This window comes from Salvelinus fontinalis, chromosome 8 (assembly GCF_029448725.1).
Source record: "Salvelinus fontinalis isolate EN_2023a chromosome 8, ASM2944872v1, whole genome shotgun sequence".
Lineage (NCBI taxonomy): Eukaryota > Metazoa > Chordata > Actinopteri > Salmoniformes > Salmonidae > Salvelinus > Salvelinus fontinalis.
In genome coordinates, this window is record NC_074672.1 from 42,152,269 (window position 1) to 42,158,689 (window position 6,421).

Below are 6,421 nucleotides of genomic sequence, written 5' to 3' on the forward strand. Positions count from 1 at the left end.
AGAGACCTGGCCGGGTGGTGCCAGGTTAATAACCTCTCCCTCAAAGTGATCAAGACAAGGGAGATGATTGTGGACTACTGTAACGCTCGTCGTCTTCCTCGGATGAGGAATAGGAAGGATCGGACCAAAACACAGAGTGGTAAGTGTCCATGTTAACTTTAATCAATAAACTGAACACTGAATAATGAAAACAACAAAGAGAGTGAACGAAACTAAACAGTCCTGTCTGGTGCAGACACAAAACAGAAAAACAACAACCCACAAAACACAAGGTGGGATGAGGCTACATAAGTATGGTTCTCAATCAGAGACAACGATAGACAGCTGCCTCTGATTGAGAACCATACCAGGCCAAACACCTAGAAATACAAAACATAGAACAAAACATAGAATGCCCACCCCAACTCACGCCCTGACCAAACCAAAATAGAGACATAAAAAAGGAACTAAGGTCAGGGCATGACAGTACCCCCCCCCCCAAAGGTGAAGACTCCAGACGCAAAACCTGAACCTATAGGGGGGTGGTCTGGGTGGGCATTTCACCGCGGTGGCGGCTCTGGTGCGGGACGTAGACCCTGCTCCACCTCTGGCTTAGCCAACTTAGGTGGCGCCTCTAGAGCGGGGACCCTTGCCACCAACCCCGGACTGGGGACCCTAGCAGCGACAGGAGGGTGACTCTGGCAGCTCCGAACAGAAGGGCGACTCTGGCAGTTCCGGACAGGAGGGAGACTCTGGCAGCTCCGGACAGGAGGGAGACTCTGGCAGCTCCGGACAGGAGGGAGACTCTGGCAGCTCCGGACAGGAGGGAGACTCATCACTGGAGGCTTCGTGCCATGGATCATCACTGGAGGCTTCGTGCCATGGATCATCACTGGAGGCTTCGTGCCATGGATCATCACTGGAGGCTTCTTGTCATGGATCATTACTGGAGGCTTCTTGCCATGGATCATCACTGGAGGCTTCGTGCCATGGATCATCACTGGAGGCTTCGTGCCATGGATCATCACTGGAGGCTTCGTGCCATGGATCATCACTGAAGGCTTTGTGCCATGGATCATCACTGGAGGCTTCGTGCCATGGATCATCACTGGAGTGGAGAGACACACCGGAGGCCTGGCTCTGGAAGAAGGCACAGGACTCACCAGGCTGGGGAGACATATAGGAGGGTTAATTCTCTGTGCAGGCACAGGACTCACCAGGCTGGGGAGACATGCAGAAGGCCTTTGGCTGAGGCACCGGATACACTGGGCCGTGGAGGCGTACGAGAAAAAAAAAAGAATTTTTTTGTGGGGGGCACACGGGGAGATTGCTGGAGTCAGGTAGGAGACCTGAGCCAACTCTCCGTGCTTATCGTGGCGAGCATGGGATTGGTCAGGCCCTGTGCTATGGGGTGATGCACACTGTGTCTCGGCCGAGCATCCACAGGTCGGTGTGCTCGGTGCCAGCGTCCCGCATTTGCCGGGTGGAAGCTGGCATCCAGCCAGAATGGGTGGGGCCAGATCTGCGCTCGTCCCCCAAAAAATTCTGGGGCTGCCTCTCGTGCACGTTTCCTCGAGCCAACTCCTCGTAGAGTTGCCGCTCCGCTTTAGTTGCCTCCAGCGCCTCTTTAGGACGGCGATACTCTCCCGGTTGTGCCCAGGGTCCCTTGCCGCCCAAGATTTCCTCCCATGTCCAGGAGTCCATTCCACCACGCTGCTTGGTCCTTTGGTGGTGGGTAGTTCTGTAACAATTGTCGTCAGGAGAAGGAGAAGAGGACCAAGGTGCAGCGTTGTACGTGTCCATATTTATTAAATGAACACTGAAATAACAAAAATAACAAAGAATAACGACCCCAACTCACGCCCTGACCAAACCAAAATAGAGACATAAAAAAGGAACTAAGGTCAGGGCGTGACAACTACAGGAAAAGGAGGACTGAGCACGCCCCCATTCTCATTGACGGGGCTGCAGTGTAGCAGGTTGAGAGCTTCAAGTTCCTTGGTGTCCACATCACCAACAAACTATCATGGTCTAAACACACCAAGACAGTCATGAAGAGGTCACGATAACACCTTTTCCACCTCAGGAGACTGAAAAGGTTTGTCATGGGTCCCCAGATCCTCAAACAGTTATACAGCTGCACCATAGAGAGCATCCTGACTGGTTGCATCACTGTTTGTATGGCAACTGCTCGGCCTCCAACCGCAAGGCGCTACAGAGGGTAGTGCGAACGGCCCAGTATATCACTGGGGCCAAGCTTCCTGCCAGCCAGGACCTCTTTACCAGGCGGTGTCAGAGGACGCCCCAAAGATTTTCAAAGACTCCAGACACCCAAATCATAGACTGTTCTCTCTGCTACCGCACAGCAAGCGTTACCGGAGCGCCAAGTCTAGGTCCAAAAGGCTTCTTAACAGCTTCTACCCCCAAATCATAAGACTCCTGACCATCTAATCAAATGGCTACCCAGACTATTTGCACCCCCCCCTCTCACCCCCTCTTTTACTCTGCTGCTACTCTCTGGTTATTATCTATGCATAGCCGTTTTAACTCTAACTACATGTACGTATCACTGGTACGCCTTGTATATAGCCTCGCTACTGTTATTTTACTGCTGTTCTTTAACTATTTGTTATTTTAATTTTTTACTTATCTATTTTTTAATTACCACTTATTTTCTTAAATCTGCATTGTTGGTTAAGGGCTAGTAAGTAAGTATTTCACTGTAACACCTGTTGCATTTGGGCACATGTGACAAATAAAATTTGATTTGATTTGTCATCGAGTTTGATAACATGTCATGATGACATCAAAAGTCTATAGAACATTCAATGACACACAATGAAATATAGAAGCCGTGATAGAGTGAGCTCTCGGTAGTGTCGCAGTGAGCTCTCGGCAGTGTCGCAGTGAGCTCTCGGCAGTGTCGCAGTGAGCTCTCGGCAGTGTCGCAGTGAGCTCTCGGCTGTGTCGCAGTGAGCTCTCGGCAGTGTCGCAGTGAGCTCTCGGCAGTGTCGCAGTGAGCTCTCGGCTGTGTCGCAGTGAGCTCTCGGCAGTGTCGCAGTGAGCTCTCGGCAGTGTCGCAGTGAGCTCTCGGCAGTGTCGCAGTGAGCTCTCGGCTGTGTCGCAGTGAGCTCTCGGCAGTGTCGCAGTGAGCTCTCGGCAGTGTCGCAGTGAGCTCTCGGCAGTGTCGCAGTGAGCTCTCGGCAGTGTCGCAGTGAGCTCTCGGCAGTGTCGCAGTGAGCTCTCGGCTGTGTCGCAGTGAGCTCTCGGCTGTGTCGCAGTGAGCTCTCGGCTGTGTCGCAGTGAGCTCTCGGCTGTGTCGCAGTGAGCTCTCGGCTGAATATTTCATAAATAGTTGTGTCAATTTTTGGGGTATTATCATGCCCTGTGTATGTGGAACAGGATGCCACTTTCAGTCACTTCCTGTTTGATAACAGAGAGAACTAGAGCCACGAGAGCTGGGAGGAAACTCCACCAGAGGAGAGGAGTGAGACAGATTAGGAAGGTATAGAGTGAGAGAGGAAGAGAGACAAGAGATAACAAGGGACAGAGGAAAGGAGAGAGTGAGGAAGAGAGAGAAAGAAAGAAATAAAGGAAGGAAGGTAGTTAGGAAGAAAAAAACAGAAAAAAAACAGAGACTGACTGGGCGAGAAAGAGAAAAAGAAGTTTCTAAGAGAGAGATAAAGCAATAGCAGAAACGGAAGGGAAATGGAAAGGAAACGGAGGCTAAGAAGAAGTAGAAGCAGAAGACACCGCGTTAGGGAATTGATTAAATTACATCAAAACATGTATTTCCTGTTGTTGAAATAGGTCAGGAGAGCCTAGAGACAGAACCTGCCAAGGATGTGCCCAATCAGTCACAGAGAGGAAGAGAGGGATGGGAGAGATAAAGACGATAGAGAGGATAAAGGCAGGCAGATTGAGAGAAAAAAAGGCCCGAACAAGACAGAAAGACAGAGATGGCTTAGTAAGGATAGCGTTAGATCCAAGGCCTTGTTTTGTCTGGAAGACAATCAGAAGCTGATGAGAAGGGGTGGCCTCATGGGACCGAGCCGGGACCACAACCCTGCCTCCAAAATCCCTTTCATCTGCATGTGATTTGGATGTGCTACCTCAAAGACAGGTTGTTATCCCTTTGAGATGGGGAGTACCTTGCACTGCATGCTGTGTGCAGAGGGTGGATCTCACCAAGCCTCATGTGAACAAACCCCTGCTGATGTATTGATCAGGGTTTATATTAATGTGGTGACTCGTTGATCTGGCTGGCAGTGATGGGGTTCTTTCAACTATCTGCTGTTCTGCTCCTTGTTAATCTCTTTTCTCTGTTCCCTCGCCTCCCTAAGAAATTAAACGGTTAATCACCCCTTTGACTTCCCTCAACATAACCAACAGACACACATTTTCAGCAGTTATATAGTTATTTATTCACTTGATACAGTGTGACAAAGAAAGAGAGGTGAGAGAGAGAGAGAGAGAGAGAGAGAGAGAGAGAGAGAGAGAGAGAGAGAGAGAGAGAGAGAGAGAGAGAGAGAGAGAGAGAGAGAGAGAGAGAGAGAGAGAGAGAGAGAGAGAGAGAAAGAGAGAGAGAGAGAGAGAGAGAGAGAGAGAGAGAGAGAGAGAGAGAGAGAAAAGATGAAAGAGGATGCCATGCCTGAATCTTTAAAGGGATACTTCTGGATTTTGGTAATGAGGCTCTTTGTCTACTGACCCAGAGTCAGATGAAGCCCTTTATCTACTGACCCAGAGTCATATGAAGCTCTTTATCTACTGACCCAGAGTCAGATGAAGCCCTTTATCTACTGACCCAGAGTCAGATGAAGCTCTTTATCTATTTCCACAGAGTCAGATGAAGCCCTTTATCTACTGACCCAGAGTCAGATGAAGCTCTTTATCTACTGACCCAGAGTCAGATGAAGCCCTTTATCTACTGACCCAGAGTCAGATGAAGCTCTTTATCTACTGACCCAGAGTCAGATGAAGCCCTTTATCTACTGACCCAGAGTCAGATGAAGCTCTTTATCTATTTCCACAAAGTCAGATGAAGCCCTTTATCTACTGAACCCAGAGTCAGATGAAGCTCTTTATCTACTGACCCAGAGTCAGATGAAGCCCTTTATCTACTGACCCAGAGTCAGATGAAGCTCTTTATCTAATTCCACAGAGTCAGATGAAGCCCTTTATCTATTTCCACAGAGTCAGATGAAGCTCTTTATCTACTGACCCAGAGTCAGATGAAGCTCTTTATCTATTTCCACAGAGTCAGATGAAGCCCTTTATCTATTTCCACAGAGTCAGATGAAGCTCTTTATCTATTTCCACAGAGTCAGATGAAGCTCTTTATCTACTGACCCAGAGTCAGATGAAGCCCTTTATCTACTGACCCAGAGTCAGATGAAGCCCTTTATCTACTGACCCAGAGTCAGATGAAGCTCTTTATCTACTGACCCAGAGTCAGATGAAGCTCTTTATCTACTGACCCAGAGTCAGATGAAGCCCTTTATCTATTTCCACAGAGTCAGATGAACTCATGGATACCCTTTTTATGTCTCTACGTGCAGTTTGAAGGTACAAATAAATAACTATAAGCCTATTTGCCAAAATCACGAAATATCCCTTTAAAGAACGTCAACCATATACAGTATACTATGGTATTTCAAGGGACCAGTTTCAAGTCGGGACAGAAATGGTTAACACGTCTCCATATTTAATACGTCTCCATATTTCCAGTGGCAACAACACAACAGGACCAAATCTGTGTCTCAGATATCGATCCCAAAAATAAATGATCCCATAACACAGATATCAGCGAGGACACAGACACAGCTGAGCCTTGGGACACACCAACACTCCTCTATAGTCTTTAGTTCAGCTGAGCCTTGGGACACACCAACACTCCTCTATAGTCTTTAGTTCAGCTCAGTTGTGTCTTTTTGCCGGTGAAACTAAACAAAAAACGCCAGACAGAAGTCCTTTCTATATGGCCCAGATGAACGCTTTGCCAGACAGAGCCCCTCCCCCCACATGCACATCAGCACATACATAAACACACACATACACACAGCCAGACAGACACTAAAGACTGCCAAATGTCAGCTGAGATCTGGGGCATTGGCTTGCAGGCACATCCCAAATGCCCATTTGGCCAGATGAGGTCCTCCTGTGGAGCATATGGTTACCATGGTGACCCCACTAAAAAGGCATGAAGAGGAAAGAATTGCCCCTGGAGTGTAGGAGTGGGGGGGGGGGGGGGGTGTCCTGAGATGAAACATGCACTGAGAGTGGGCTGTTTTTATGCGTGTTTGACTTGGGGTTTTATTGTGCATTCACACCAACCAAGTAATTTCCAGAGGCTTTATTGTACCGTTAATTACAGAAGCAGATTGACTTCCTTTGTTTCTGAAAATGGCTAAATGAGTCTATAATTCTGAAAGCCATGAATTCA